This window comes from Cynocephalus volans, chromosome 1 (assembly GCF_027409185.1).
Source record: "Cynocephalus volans isolate mCynVol1 chromosome 1, mCynVol1.pri, whole genome shotgun sequence".
Lineage (NCBI taxonomy): Eukaryota > Metazoa > Chordata > Mammalia > Dermoptera > Cynocephalidae > Cynocephalus > Cynocephalus volans.
Window position 1 is genome coordinate 80601009 of NC_084460.1, and position 17439 is coordinate 80618447.

A 17439-nucleotide genomic window follows, 5' to 3' on the forward strand; every position below is an offset into this window, starting at 1 on the left:
AATCAAGAGAGGTTTTGCTATTATTTTTCCATTTTCCCACTGAAGTTAAATAACATGTTATCTGTTGGAAGATGAGGCTGGCATGAGATACTGGTTTTTAGAAGGCTGAAGAAGTTATGAAATGGTAATTGCAGAAGTAGGTATGGTAGATTGCATTCATGTCCCAAATTCTTCACCCCTTCCTGTATTTACAACCTTTGTCATGCAACTTTGCAGTTGTTACCAGAGAAGAGACAGATAATTTTTCTGCCTTTTGACTTTGGGTATGACTGTATGATGTGTTTTGGCCAATAAAATGAAGTGGATATAACTTTATGCCAGTTAACATAGGGTCTGAGCTGAGACCTTAAGAGGCCTTGTACATTGCTGCTTGCTGTCTCGTTTTTTTGCTACCACCATAAGAGCATGCCTGGGAGGGCATGGTGGTCCTAGGAGGATGATGAGAGACATGTAGGGCTGGGTTGCCACAGCTGAGCTGTCCCAGCTGGGTCTGGCCTATATCAGACAACACCTAACCAATGCATAGATCTTATATTCCTTTTTAGATTGTTAGAGAAACTTAATACTATGACTATTCAAATGCCTAGTTAAGGATGGAGATTATAAATTAATAATGCTATTAGTCTCTCCATTTGGGGGATTTTTCTCCTACAGAGCTGAGCTGCTGGGTACAAGTTAATAGAAGGCAAATGAATGGTTGGAAAATGAAAAGAGGAGGCGGCTTTAACCAGCTAAGCCATGGAGCCAGCCTTAAAGGACATTGTTGGGGGGAGGGGGGGGAGGGAGAGGGGAGGGAGGTTTTGGTGATGGGGAGCATTAATCAGCTACAATGTATATCGACAAAATAAAATTTAAAAAATAAAAAAAAATAAAAAAAAATAAAAAATAAAAAAAAATAAATAAATAAAAAAAAAAAAAAAAAAAAAAAAAAAAAAAAAGAGGAGGCGGCTGATGGATATTGAAAAACTGGAGATAGTAACAGATTAGATAATTGGAGATGTTAATAGGTTGGATAATTAGTGATGTTAACAGGTTGTATAAAAAAAAAAAAAAAAAAAAGCAAAAACCTGTAGCAGTGCATGTACCTGACAATTAAGTTGGAAAAAAAGAAACTTATGGGCCGACCCCGTGGCTCACTCGGGAGAGTGCGGCGCTGGGAGCGCAGTGGCGCTCCCGCTGAGGGTTCAGATCCTATATATAGGGATGGCGGGTGCGCTCACTGGCTGAGCGTGGTGTGGGCGACACCAAGCCAAGGGTGCGATCTCCTTACCGGTCACAAAAAAAAAAAAAAGAAAGAAAGAAACTTATGATGAGAAAAAGGAACATTTGAATAAGAAGTTCCTAGGGATGAGGAAATGTAGGAACTGAGAGTTTAGGGATGACTAATCTATGGGATTGTCAAAGTCACTCAGGATGCTTGGCAGGAGCTGCAGTAAAGAAGACTGTGTAAGTTTGGAGGAGGGCATTGGAAATAGTTTTCAATATTTGTCAAGGCTCTGTGTCATGCCTCTAGCTCCTACTGTTATTAGGATAGGATTCTAAATTATTTTAAGCAGTAGGAGTCTGTGCTAACCAAAATTTGGCTCGTGGTATTATCCACAGGAAATTTCAGTAGAGTGGCATATTTGTATATCTAACAATAATTTATTGAGTTCTCAGTGTGGAAAAAAAATACCTTAGAAATTACTTCCAATGTTAAAAGTTACTTTTACTAACAATGAAGGGTCATGTGGTTATAATACAAATATAATAAGACCTTCACTTAGTAGTAATTCCACACAGGCTGGAAGGGTACCCAACTCAATGGTCTACTGAATCACAGGGGAGTCTTTGGTTTTTAAAACTCTCAGGGGGTAAATTTTCAAAGGCTTTGTGATATAAAAACGTACCCTTTTCTAGCTAAATGTCTTAGTGGAAATTAGGTTCTATACAAGTGAATTTCTGAAGTAACCTAAAGGTAAGCTTTTCAAATAAAAACTGCTTTCATTTCAACCATTTTTGATGGAAATATTTATAAAATGAAATATATACTATATATTATATATATAGTATAGTTATAATTATGTCTATGCATCACAATTATGAACATCAAATAGGTAATGATATTATAATATAGTGACTCTGAGGACAACTGAATCGGTTATATTTGATTTCACCTTTTATTGTCAAAATACCTAATTTCACCATTTAGTGTACACATCTACCTCTAGCAGTCCTCCTTTTCTTTTTTTAATTCTAATTTATTGATGGGCTAGGAAATCAGATAACCAAACTTATTTAATTGCATAGAAAGTGGAAATAAATAGGCTCTGAATAAATATATGAAAGAACATAGTCTTACTACATTTGTTACAAATATTTCACCTAAATTTTAAATGTATTTGTAGGTTCTAAACACTTACCGTTGCATGACATCAGACAAGCAATATATTACTATACCTTTTATAGAGATTTTAACTTCGCCTTTTTTTAATGTAGACACAGATGAATAGAATTGCTATTATTATTAATCAAGTGAAATCTTCATAGCTTAGGTAGATAAAGATAACTTAATAAAATTTTAAAGCTAAAGAAGGCCAAAGAGAGCTTTTGTTCCAAATTTAGGTTTAATATCTTATTGTCAAAAAATATTTTAAAAGGGTTGTATATTAAGGATATTAAAATGAATATCTTGCCCCAGGAATGTTGGACATTAAAAAGTATGATATGAATCTGTTACTCATTATTATTGTCTTGATCCTGGTTGTCCAGAAATTGATACTGGTGTTTCCTAATATTGGAAATAAGTATAGTTTTTTTATACTGCATTTATTTAAAACTTATCTTTATAATCTTAATAAAACCATCTTGAAACATCACTACAATGAACAACTAAAGAAAAATAATTTCTCAATTTATACAAGAATATACTCAACACTATTTAATATCAAGTATAGTGATGAACATACCAATGCGTCATTAAGCATTTAATGTTAATGAAAGAAATATGGCTCCTAAATTTAGAAGACATAGTCAAACTGTGTTCAAACCATATGGCTTTATATTTGAATTTAGAAAATAGTTTTAACATCGTAGTGATATTCAAGATGGACCACTGAACTTTAGAGGAAGAAAGGACCCGATGATGATCCAATTACAGACTTACCAAGCTTTAAAATCATCTAATTTTCTTTGACGAAATTGAATCCTAGAAGGTTTAAGTGAATTTCCCAAGGTTACACAGAGAGTATCAACATTCATTCATTCATTCCTCACAGATTTATTGTTTGTCTAGGAAGTATGCAAGACCATACTACACAATTAAAAAAATGACCTCCAAGAAGTTCGTAATATAATAGCAAAAGGAGACTGGAATCCAGGAATTCTGAAGCCTGGTCTTCCCTGCTTTCCAACACATCTTCACACCTCATTTGCTTCTTTCAACATCGCAGAAGACCTTGGACTCTACCTTTGGACAAATTATTTTCAGGTCTTTTAGGTCCTATATTACTCATTTTTTTCCTTCAACTTCTTTATTAAGTTAGTTGGATAAAAGACATACATTCTCATAGTGGCAGTTCTTGTCATGGATAAAAGCAACAAAAATAAGGCAATAGAAAGGCGTGCTTCACATATAAACAACTGTGTTGCAAGAACAGGAAATCTGGATCCCTGTACAACAAAAAGATTAGGAAGTAAAATATAAATAAGCTCAATATTCAAAATATCCCCAAATGTGTGTGCAATGACAGTCAGAGCACCCATAATAAAGCTCACTTAGTTTCCTTACTTATGCATTTATGAAATAAGAATGAATATTAAGAAACATGAAATCTGAATTGCATTTATTTTCACAATATCAATGTTAAGCTAAAAACGGCAACTTTAAAGACTCTAAATGTTAAACATTTCAAAAGTAAAAGGCAATCTTTATTTTCTTTTAACACTCTGAATACAGTCTGCAAAAAAAGGTGGGTTATTCTACTCTTTTGGCAACAAGACAGGTCTCAGCCTGCACTTAAGTAGCATGAGCAACAAAGGACAGCAAACAATTCTGATGAAAAATTAAAATTGAACAAACTTTCCACTTGATGACTGCCAAAATTATTATGCCCAGATTAGCTGCAGACAAGAGCAGAGATTTTAATGGAAATTTTAAACAAGTATGATCAAGATCCTGAAGCATTTTTTTGAAGAATTGTAACAGGAGATGAAATATGGTTTTACCAGTATGATCTTGAAGACAAAGCACAATCAAAGCCATGGCTACCAAGAGGCGGAACTGGTCCAGTCAAAGCAAAAGCAAACTGGTCAAGAGCAAGGGTCATGGGTAACAGTTTTTGGAGATGCTCAAGGCATTTTGCTTGTCGACTTCCTGGAGGGTCAAAGAATGATAACATCTGTGTATTATGAGAATGTTTAGAGAAAGTTAGTCAAAGCTTTAGCAGAAAACACCCAGGGAAGCTTCACCAGAGAGTCCTTCTCCAGCACAACAATGCTCCTGCTCATTCCTCTTATTAAACAAATTTTTGAGAGTTTTGATGGGAAATCATTAGGCATCCACTTTACAGTCCTGATTTGGCTCCTTCTGAGTTCTTTTTGTTTCCTAATCCTAAAAAAAAAATCTTTAAAGGGCACGCATTTTTCTTCAGTTATAATGTAAAAGAGACTGCACTGACATGTTTAAATTCCCTGGACCCTCAGCTTTTTAGGAAAGGACTAAATGGCTATTACCATCACTTACAACAGTGTCTTGAACTTGATTTAGCTTATGTTAAGATATATAGTTTATATTTTTTATTGTCTTTTAATTTCATTTTTCCATGGACTTTTTGAAATCCACTTGTAATATGTATTCCAAATAAAGATTTTCTTTCTTTTATGAAATGACAAAACAACTATTTTCTGAGTGAAGATATATGTTAGCGCTTAAGGTATAAACATGTTGGAAGGCAAACAACTTAGTGAAGAAATTATAGTTCATTTAAGAACATGTATTATCTCATAATAGGCCCCTGAACTTTCAATTTTATGTTCAAGAATACATTTATATCTTAAATTTTTAGGAAAGGCACAGGCTTTATGTAAAAAAAATCTGCAAAATTTTAAACTCATCAATTTATTGATAAAGCCATGACTTTTATTAGAAACAAATAATGCTTTGCAAGATGTTGGCAAAAAGTCATAGCCCAGAAATATATTTTACAAGTGTATTTCTCCCTGTAATTATATCCTGGTAGGAGCTGAAATACCTCCTAGCCTATGGGATGCAGAAGTATTTGAAGGACTGCATAAGTTACTTTTTTTACATAAGCCAATTATTTCCTCCCCAAAGCATCATATTCAGAAAGCCAAAGAACACAGATGCATTTAGGGATTCCATACTAGTCACAGATCCAAAATAATGTGTTGTTCCTGGCTGTTCCTGAGCAATATTGTGACCGGTAACTACTTTAATATTTGTAAAAGGTTTAGCCCAGGCTGAAGTGATCATTAACCACAAAAAAAGTGGCAATAAGAATAACAAAAAGTCACTCATTGGAGGTTTTCAACTATCCCCATATATGTTCATTTAACAAGCATGAAGCAGAAGAACAGCAATTCAGTGCAGGAAGAGACTGCAAGTGTAACATAGACTTGTGCAGAAGAAGAGTAATCTCCTGTGAAGATATGACTTTTCCAAACTACTTCACACACATTTACATCTGCAGGTAACACCTGACTCAACATGAGTAGATAACAAAAGCACCTGTAACGGTTTTACTGTCAGTAACTTTAGAAGGACAATTTACATGAATTTCTGTTTTGCCCTTAATATTTCCACAGCTGGCAAAAGACTTTGATAGTCTTTAGGTTCCTCGAGGTTGATCTGGAAGGCGGACATGCCCTGAGGGAAAAAGGGAGAGAGAACAGTAGGTCAGAGGAGGAGGGAAAAAGACCCTTGTTTTCCATGTTTTTAACCTAAAACTACAAGTTTCTTAGTATACTTCTGCTTATATAACAATTAATACAGTATGTGCAAAAACACCTTGAATTGTGCAAACGGAGTAACAGGTGAGGAAACTAATGTGCAGAATAATCAAAACATTTATCCAAGGTCACTCAGCCAGGAAGGGATAAAGCTGCACTTACTATTCAAATTTCCTGATGTCTGTGTCAGGAAGCTGTTTGTTTCTAATCAATTGCAATTGTCCCTCTTTTGATTCTATCTGGATAATATAAGTAAAATCTTTAAACAATGACTTCTGAATATATTAAATGAAATGTTAGTGTATTAGTCAGGGACATTCAAAAAGAAACAGAAACAATATGTTATGTGTGTATATAGAAAGAAATTTATTTTAAGGAGTTGGCTCAACTGATTGTGAGCTTAGCAAGTCCAAAATCTGACAAAGAGGAGTGGGGGATGCTGGCAGGCTGGAGGTTCAGGAAAGAGTTACAACTCAAATCCAAATCAAGTCTGCTGTAGAACCAGGAAGAGCTGATGTTGTAGATAAAACCTAAAGGTACCTTACTGGAGAATTCCCTCTTTCTTAAGGGATGTCAGCCTTTTGTTCTATTTAGCCTTCAACTGATTGGGTGAGGCCCACTGTGGTTATGGAGGGCAGTCTGTTTTAATGAAAGCCCACCAATTTAAATGTAAATCTCATCCAAAAGAACCTTTATGTAAACATCCAGAATAATGTTTGAACAAATATCTGGACACCATAACCCAGCCAAGTTGACACATAAAATTAACCATCACAGTTAATATTGATAAATGCATGTATATAACCTGGATTCTAGCCTACTTAGTTTGAAATAAATATTGGAGAAATCACTTAACATTCCCCCCCAGGCTCCATTTTAACCCTCCAGGCTATTTTTTTTTTTTTTTTTACCTAGAAAATTACATATTCTGAATAGATGATTTATAGTAGGTCTCATAGACATTATATTCTACTGTTCATCTTGAAGCTTGAATTAAAACCAATGAAAATTTAATTTTAAATACTTGTAGCAAGTTTTTTCCATTTCTGATAAAAATGTCATTGGAATTTTGATGGGGATTGCATTGAATTTGTATATCACTTGGGGTAGTATGGATATTTTCACAATGTTGATTCTTCCAATCCAAGAGCATGGGATATCTTTCCATCTTCTTGTGTCCTCTTTAATTTCTCTCAGGAGTGGTTTGTAGTTCTCATTACAGAGATTTTTCACATCCTTGGCTAACTCAATTCCTAAGTATTTTATTTTTTTGGTGGCTATTGTAAATGGGCAAGCTTTCTTGATTTCTCTTTCTACATGTTCACTATTGGAGAATAGAAATGCTAGTGATTTTTGAGTGTTGATTTTCTACCCTGCGCTTTGCTGAAATTATTTGTCAACTCCAAGAGTTTTTTTGTAGAGGCTTTAGGCTGTTTGATATATAGGATCATGTCATCTGCAAACAGGGACAGTTTGACTTCATCTTTTCCAATCGGGATGTCCTTTATTTCCTTCTCTTCTCTGATTGCTCTGGCTAGTACTTCCAACACTATGTCAAATAGGAGTAGTGAGAATGGGTATCCTTGTCTAGTTCCTGTTCTTAAAGGAAAAGCTTTCAGCTTTTCCCCTTTCAGGATGATATTGGCAGTGGGTTTATCATATATGGCTTTAATTATGTTGAGACACTTTCCAAAAAACTATCCAGACATTTGTATGGAATAACAAAAGACCATGAATAGCCAAAGCAATTCTGAGCAAAAAATAAAGCTGAAAGCATGATACTACCTCACAGAGCTAAAATAACCAAAACAGCATGGCACTGGCATAAAAACAGACACACTGATCAATGGAATAGAATAGAGAATCCAAAAATCAACCCACACACATACAGCCATCAGATCTTTGACAAAGATACCAAGCCTACACACTGGGGAAGAGACTGCCTCTTCAGCAAATGGCGGTGGGATAACTGGATATCCATATGCAGGAGAATGAAACTAGATCCATACCTCTCACCATATACTAAAATCAACTCAAAATGGATTAAAGAATTAAATATACACCCTGAAACAATAAAACTTCTTAAAGAAAACATAGGAGAAACACTTCAGGAAGTAGGACTCGGCACAGACTTCATGAATACAATCCCAAAAGCACGAGCAACCAAAAATAAATAAATAAATAAATGGGATTATATGAAACTAAAAAGCTTCTGCACAGCAAAAAAACAAACAAACAAACAAACAAACAATTAGCAGAGTGAAAAGACAACCAAAGGAGTGAGAGAAAATATTTGCAAAATATACATCTGACAAAGGATTAATATCCAGAATATACAAGGAACTGAAACAACTTTACAACAAAAAAACAGGTAACCCACTTAAAAAATGGGCAAAAGAGCCAAATAGGCAGTTCTCAAAGGAAGATATACGAATGGCCAACAGACACATGAAGAAATGCTCAACATCACTCAGCATTTGGGAAAGGCAAATCAAAACCACACTGAGATACCATCTCACTCCAGTTAGGATGCTAATATCCAAAAGACTGTGAATGATAAATGCTGGCAAGGTTTCAGAGAGAAAGCAATTCTCATACATTGTTGGTGGGACTGCAAAATGGTGCAGCCTCTATGGAAAATGGTATGGAGGTTCCTCAAACAATTGCAGATAGATCTACCATACGACCCAGCTATCCCACTGTTGGGAATATACCCAGAGGAATGGAAATCATCAAGTCGAAGGTATACCTGTTTTCCAATGTTCATCGCAGCACTCTTTACAATAGCCAAGAGTTGGAACCAGCCCGAATGCCCATCATCAGATGAGTGGATACGGAAAATATGGTATATCTACACAATGGAATACTACTCTGCTATAAAAAAGAATGAAATACTACCATTTGCAACAACATGGATGGACCTAGAGAGAATTATATTAAGTGAAACGAGTCAGGCACAGAAAGAGAAATATCACATGTTCTCACTTATTGGTGGGAGCTAAAAATAAATAAATACACAAATAAACTGGGGTGGGGGAGGGAAGAAGACACAATTACAATTCCTTGAAGTTGATACGACAAGCAAACAGAAAGGAGGTTGTTGGGAGGGAGGTGGGAGAGAGAGGTGGGGGGGAGGTTTCTGTAATGGGCCACAATAATCAACCATTTTGTATATTGATAAAATTAAATTAAATTAAAAAAAATACTTGTAGCAAGGAAATATTCACACCATTCATTCAACAAATATTCACTTAAAGAATAAAGTAATTTAGTGCTTCTTCTCTTAGGTGCCATTTCAAGCATTATTCCACACTATGAATTCAAATTAAACTCTAGAAGACTTTGGTTTCTAAAAATGAAAGTTACAAAACTGGAAATTCTATAGCTGCTCATTTCCAGTTTATTTCTGTGTGGTAACCAATCATATTCCTTTCATTGATCTTAACTAGATTGTAAATATATTTAATTTATATTTCAATTAATTGATAAATCTATTATTGACCAACCCACTAACCAATATTCTCATGAACAAGCTACTTGACCAAAATCAATTTAAAGTCTTAAACATGCTTCTGATATATTCTATCTGGGGGAATAATAAGGCTTCAAACCTCAAAGGAATACTCATCACCTTAGATCAAACAATCTTTTGCTAAAAAGAAAGGGCAGAAAATGTCATCTGCCTTAAGTAAGTAACTCTAAGGGAAGTTTAAAAAATTTCCAAAAGAGCAAAGCTATGAAGTGCTATGCATAATAAATGCTCATTTGTTTGATGCAATATTAATAAAGCACAAGCATTTTCATGATCAAAATCAGGGCCAGATTCCAGAGCAGTTTTGAAAAGTGATAAATGAAGTACTTATTTTTCAATTAATCCAATTTTATTCAAAACTATAATTTTATGAGCAAATGGCAGTGCACGGTAATGGAGCAAGAGCAAAGCTGAGTAGTTCTGTCCTTGTTCCTTCACTCACTAGCTGCATGACTTCGTGTAATATTTTTGCTTTTTCTGGGCCTTAGAGCAGGATGAATTTTTCTGACTGTAAATTGGGGATAAAGGTAAATATGAGGGTACTTTAAAAGTTCATGGAAAAATAGAATTAAAAGATGATTCAAATCTTTCCATAAACTTTTTGAAGACCCCTTGTACATTAATGGAAGCAAATTGCAAAATACCCACTCGATACACCAAAGACTATATGCCACTCGAACTTAAGGACCATGTTTTGAGCTTGAGATTGCCTTATAGAGCATGCTGACAGGCATTTATAGCAATAGAAGGTTATGATCAATTATGTTATTTAGGAAATGAGAATTATAAATACAAGTTTGGGTTCCATGTAATTTGAAGAATCTGACTATATTTGAAATTCAGTAGTTTCATAGCCATTAGATTGAAAATTTCAAGTAAAAGAGTTAGTAATTAAACCAAATTTGATCTATCTAGTTTCAATACTTTTGAATACCTTCTTTCATAGAGAAACAGAGTACATCCTAACTACTGTGCTCCATGGCTTTATAAAAAAAGGGAAAAAAAGCTTTTCTAGGTAATTTAAGTTGCACGTATGACAATTTAAAGATACTTGTTGTCTTTCATTTAAGATCTAATTTTTCATTTTTGTCCCCCAAACAATCAGCAATTTTTATCTTTTTTCCTTCCAGCTGTATTAGCTCCTAGAGGAGCTAATAGTTTTTGTCATTAGTTCACGGATGCATTGCTTTCTTGCCTGCTTGCTTGCTTGATTGATTCATTCACTCTTTCCATAAATGTTCGCTCAAGTCACTAAAGGGATTGCTGTAGGAATTACTCTAGATTCTAGATCTTGTCTCTCTTTCTATCCACAGTTTATTTTTATTCCTTTTCATCATCTAGCTTCTTCCCTGCTGTCAGTCATGGTACCTTTAAATCTAGGCTCCACATTACATCATGATAATCCTTCTAACATCTTTCTAAAACAGAGATCTGGCTTGGCTCTCTGGGTCCTGCTATCTGTCTCATCCTCTGCCTGGCTCTCTGCTCTTCATAATACTGAACTCACAGTTGCTCCACACACACATACACACCCTTTCATCCTCCTAACTCCTTGCCTTTACTAATAGCCTTTGGTCTGCTTCCAGCACCCTTTACACTTTCCCTTTTCTAGACCACTTTACTGATCCTACATGACCCCAGGGAAAGGCCTCTTCTCTTGGTCGCCCATGTTTCTTTATCCCCTTCTTTATTTATTAGACTGAAAGTATTGTTTCTACATTTTTGTCTGTTCTGATCTCACTCTCAAGGCTCAAAATACACCTTAATTCAGTGGTTCTATTTTATAATTAGGGTTCATATATCTCATCGGGCTCCAGGTCTCTGATCTTTCCCTTCACATGTCTTCTTCCTTCACTGTTCTCATCGGAGGACATGGCACTACTCTATCTAAAACAGAAAAACTGTCTTGAATGATTATTCCATGCAAGGCACTCTAGTGGCCAGCAGTGATGAACAGGAAGGACACGGTCCTGATCTTTAGGAGAGATTGCGTTACAGCAGAGGAGGGAGATGTTAAGTAACTAATTACCCAGCAATTTCTTATATCACAATAACGTGTGTGTGTGTGTGTGTGTGTGTGTATAAAAAGTTCAAGGAATACTTGTATCATCTTTCAATTCTATTTTTCCATGAACTTTTTGAGGTACCCTTGCATATGTAGCATGTATTCTTGACATTCTTTACTCAGTTGTGAGCAAACAGAAAGGTCAATTTATTCATCTATATATATGTACACACACACACAGACATACCAGGAACAGACTCCACTAGCTGGTATCCTTAGAGCTTTATTCTGTGGGGCTCATGGCACTGATGTCCTGAAGGCTGGCTTGACATTGCACCCAGTGGACAATGGTAGGTGGCCCTGCTGACCTCAAAGAAGCTTGGGGTATGGCTTGCTCCTCCCATTCCATCACGCTGGGCAACCTGGGATGTGTGTATGTGTGGCGGGTATGGGGTGACAGACCAGCTGCTGATTAAGGACATGCTCTAACTCTGGTTTCCATGAGGAACTTAAAATTCCCTGCTCCTCAATTTTGGATCAGGGGAAGAGGGAAAATTTGAGGACAGTAGCCATCACTTTTTATGATCCCACTCACACTTCAGTGGGAGAGAGACACATTTGCTGAAATCACTCAACAAACCCATCTGGAAAACTGTATAACTTTGTCCTTGGCTGCAAATGACTCCAAACTCTGAAGGGAAAGATGAACAAGCAGCAAATGTGACTCCCCAAACACTCTTCCAAACTCTTTTTCTCCTTCTGTCTCTGTCGACAGGATCTTCTTTCAGGTTTTGGAGGACACGGCTCTCCCTTCCACCACAGGACTTTTGCAGGGATGTACCCTCTGCCTCATTTATTTTTTCTTTTTAATTACCCCTCTCTTCTTAACCCCTTACAGATTATCCTTCAGCCTTTAATGGAAAAACCACTTTCTGGAGCAAGATGTCCCCTCTTTCTTTTATATGGCTTTACAGCATCTCAAGTGCCATTCCTTGTAGCACTTGTCTCCGTAAGAATTTTACTATCTTTATTTGTATGACTTACAAAAATCTGTCTCCTGCACTTATACTTCACACTTGCAGTTGAGAACCCCCAGCAATAGAAAGGACACCAGTAGCTAAAGCCAGCTGTACATATACATATATATGTATGCATCTATATTCATAAGAATAAATTGAACTTCCTGTTTGCTCATAACTGAGTTGAGAATTTTAATAATACGTGGTATATATAATTTTGAGGGCTAGGATATATTTATACTGATCTTTGAATATCAGTGCCTGATACAGCACTTGGCATATAGTAGATACTCAATAAATACTTGTTGGATGAATATTAGTCTTAAGGAATTTTGACTAAAAAAGGGATATATAGAAGCTTTGCTTTTACAAAACATAAATTTATATGTGAAAACACCGCAGATCAAGTTTATTATAGCCACAGCTAGCTGCTGCTCCTTCCTCAGGATGAAACATAACCGCAGCAAAGTCCATCCACAGTCTGATGAATTATGGTTTGGTGATTAGTGAAGAAAAGAACAAGGCTCAAAGAGCAGAATAAAAATGGCAGTCAGATGCTCTTGTCAAAAACCTGCTGTGGGGGGGAGGTTGTGTCTGGGTGTGGGTATGTTTTAAACATTTAAAAGTGGCTTTGGTCACAGTTTCCATTGTGGCTTTTATTTTAACCTTGAGATATCCCAGATGTTTGGCACAATGACAGATTTTTAATAATGATGAAGTCAGAAAATGCCAACATGGAGACATTTGAGTAATGAACAACAGGCTTGAACCTGAGCTTCTTAAGAATCTATTCCAAGACTTTGTAAAATATATATATATATATAAATGGACTGCCTATACTAAATCAAAAAGAATATTTCAGAGTCCTGTAATTACTAAATTCTTGCATTCGAACAAAACTCTTTATCTTACAACAAACACATTTGTCATCCTATTCTCCTTATATACCTTGCAAACAGTGTCAATCTGAAATCCCTGTAAATCTGTGTTCATTCTAAACTCATTAAGTTTGGGAACATTGCCATCTCATAAGAAAACTGTTACTCTATTCTTGTATTATCCATCTCTCAGTTTGACTTCAGACAGGACCAGACCTGAGCACCAATACTAAATGGAGACTGTGTTCTTCTAAAAATATTCACAAAAGGTGATTACACAACATTTTTAAAACACATTTTATCAGTCAATATTTAACTGAGACTAGAGATACTGAGACTGTTTCTTGTTCTTAGGTTTTCAATCTCTGAATAAGTATTAAGTATACATTTAAGTCATGTTAAACTACCCTTGGCTAACTTTTTTCTATCAGAATCAATCTAGCTTCTTCCACTTTTTTGATGATTTTAAGTTATCAGGTAACCTGCACTTAGTTATGTGACTGAACCAATTTTGTTTTTTTAGAAACAAATCCTCTTTAATTTAATCTCTTTAATAACAGAGATCTGGGGCATCAGGGGCATGACTGGGTGAGATCAGGCCCACCCCTGTCCTGGCCAAGGTATGAGGTGTGCTTAGAGGGTACAGGTTGGGGGAGCAGGCTGGGTGCAGAAGTAGGGTCAGAGCCGCTGCTTTAAGTGGAGGGCATGGAGGAACAGACATAGGCAGAGGCCAGGGTTGGGGTGTAGCCTGCAGAGCTGGGGTCAGACATGTGTAAATCTGTGTGAACAGATATATTTAAATTATCTACTGCTGCATGGTGTTAGTCCTTTTGGAATAATATGAATTAAATCTGGACATTGTGTGGATGTGTTCAATTGATAGAAATCTTTGAATACTAAGTAGCTGAATACATAAACAGAGATGCAGAGGATTTTACCTTGTCAGAGCTCACCCTAGTAGATACAAGTACAGCAGCTGCCTTTTCGATTTCCTTCTTTTCCCATCACAGCTTCTAAGAAATTAAAGCAAATAAGATGTCACCTAGTTGGGTAATGTGGCCTTCACTCTAGGGCAGCCCAAGTCTCCTGTCCCCTATCTTCTCTGGCTCTACTTGTAGTGTGTGCACATGCCCACAATCACATACCTCTCCCTATATGAACATGCACACACAAATAGCACAATAAGACTTTAGAAGTCAAAAAGAATAGAAAAAGTCATTACCTACCAAAATTTGGGGCAAGCAGGATCCATTGTAATTTCCTGAGCATGGGAGAAATTTTATTATTATTTTTAGAAAGGGTGTTTTCCATATAGCAGTGAAAGATGTCATGCTTGCCAGATTAATTTATCAACTTTAGACAGAGTTTATTGATGTTCTGCTATGTAGCAGGGGAGAAAATGGGAACAGGGAGATTTATCAGGAGATGCTGCCATGAGCCTGGCATGAGTGAATGAGGGTCTTGTCTAATTGTGTGATATAGAGATTGATGAGAGTTGAAGAACGGGAGGAGGCAGAGACGCTTCGAAGTTTGGGGGAAATGAAGGGCAGGTGACTTGTGGGGTAGAGGATAAAAGGAGCAACAGCTTTGTCTTTAGGCTTGTTGATTTATGATGACACTGGTCTGTCCAAGTGAACATGCTGTGTGGGCAGCTGGCTATGAATGACTACAACTTGGGAGAAGGAAGGCAGGACAGTGAGGGTTTGAAACACAGAGCTGTGAAACATTCTACTTCAGTTCCAGTGTCTTATTCAGCTCAGGCCCTCCCTGCCCTTTTTGATTCTTAGCTTTTCTTCCCTGGCTAGTCACATACAAAGCATTTGCAATTTTCTTCATTCTAGTACTAATTATCCCTTGATTGGGCTATTGCAATACCTTGGAATTTGTCTCTTCATTTTGGTCTTTTCCTTACTCCTATACATCATATACGATTTTGCAAGCCTGACTTTTCCAAGCACAATTCTGCATAAATAATGTTTTAGGCTCTATTTTCTACAAAATCCAAACCAGATTTCTTAGTCTGATTTTTAACTCCAACCCACTAGCTGCAATCTAATTGGTCATTATTCTCCTTCATGAATGTAACAGTCTGATCCAGTTGCTGATCACCATGCATACTTGACACTTTCCCATCCGTGTGCCACTTCTGCTGATCCTCAATGCCTTTCCTAAGTCAGCATGCCCACATCCTAAGTGTAGGCCAGATGTTGGTCCTACCATAACCACCCCAACTGGAGAGATTCCATTCCTCAGTTCCCTTGCTATTTCACCTATATGTCACTTGCCACTATCCGATTTTATCGTAGACTATAATCGTTTGATCATACTTCTTATCTCTGAAAAAGAAACTTTAAGTTGTTTGAAGACAAGGACTCTTTCTGATAGATTTTGAAATTTTGGGGCACCTACTATGTGTTTGGCACATAACAATAATCAACAGCTATTAAAATAAATATACTTTCTCCTAACTGTGTTAGCTTTTCAACTTTTTAGTTAGGGTTCTTTTGTTATAAGCAAGAGAAAATGACTCTGCTTAACTTAAGCCCAAAATAAACAATTTATTAGAAGGCTTTGATACAACTCACAATAATAAAGGAAAAGTTCAAGAATGACCTCTCGAAAAAGTAAAGAAAGCTTGGTGTCCTAGGGATTTAGGAAGCAGGAACTAAGGAAAATTTTCTCAGTGTTACTGTTGACATGAACCAGCTCCAAAAGTTTTCCTATCTCAATCTTATTGTGGCCAAGATTCAAATTCCCTGAAGAACTGATTGGCTCAGACTGGACCACATGCCCAGGAGTGAGTGGGACTCCTTGGCTGACAGTACTAATGCAGGGAAGACTGGGTGATCTCCCAAAGCAAAATCAGAGGGAATAGATGCCTAGCAGTCAAGGACAATAGATTCTAATAAATCCATCCTACAAAATCTTTATGTTAATTTATTCATTTATTCAACCAATCAAAATTTATTGAGTGCCTCCTCTACCAGGAAATGTGCTAATTGATGGGGATAAAAATACAAATAAGTTATAGTCTATATCTTTAAAGTGTTTACAGTATGGTACATTTTTATTCCTTTCCCTAACTTATTTTATAATTTTATTAAAATGAATGGTCAAATAATTAAAAGTCCAAGTCTCTGGGGAGCTTCATATCACATCCGACCTCCCTCGTGTACTACCTGACTTCAGTGCCATATGGACCTATCCAGCATCCTAATCTCTCCATGACTTTCTCATCAGTGGTAAGTACGGTAGGAGATAAAAATCAGAGAGGTCTGCAGAGCAGATTATCTGGAGTCTCAGAGGTCTTGGTTAGGAATTCAGATTTTATTTAAAGTGTGACCGGGAGCAATTGAGGGAGTACTGGACTCAGAGCAGATCACTCTCGCTACTGTTTAGAGATGGTATTATGAGAAGACCAGGGAGATAAGAGTGGGGGCAGGACACCTCTTAGCAGGATGTCACAGTAGTCTAACTGTACATTAAACAAAGAGGTTAGCAGGGAATAGGTGAAAAGTTGGCAGGTTCACCTATTCAACCTTTGGTTGTAGAGCTAACAAGACTTTCTTACAGTGTGCATACAGCGATAAGGGAGGACCCAAGGTTGACCTCTACGTATATGGAGGTGCCATTATTTAAGATCCTTATTTTCTGCTCGACTTACTTCTAATAGGCCAATTCTTCTATCTCATTTTGCTATTTCCCTATCAATTCTATCCTGCATTCATTTCCTTCCCTATAGAGCTTGCATCAATTGTTCATTATTTCTGCTACTCCTAGGAACATCTCAAACCCCTTACCTCATTCTCCTCCCATTATACCTTCTGATAAAACATGCAAAAAGCTGTTCACTGTGTATGGTCTCTTGACTGGAATACTGAAATATCACACAAGGAGGCTTGTTCAGGATACTATAAACTCAGTGTCCAATCTCAACTGTTAACTTTGGCAATTTGGCTAGTTCCTTATCAACTCTTTTTTTTCTTCTTTTTAATTTATGACATATTTTATTTTTATTTTAGATACAATACAACTTGGAGAGTTACCTAATAGTAT

At 36.4% G+C, this 17439-nt stretch overlaps 1 pseudogene; it reads right to left on the reverse strand.

Annotated features, from left to right (window-relative positions):
- Window positions 1-5205: 5205 nt before the first annotated feature.
- LOC134381771 (synaptophysin-like protein 1) lies at window positions 5206-17188 on the reverse strand (annotated as a pseudogene).
- Between the last annotated feature and the right edge of the window lie 251 nt (window positions 17189-17439).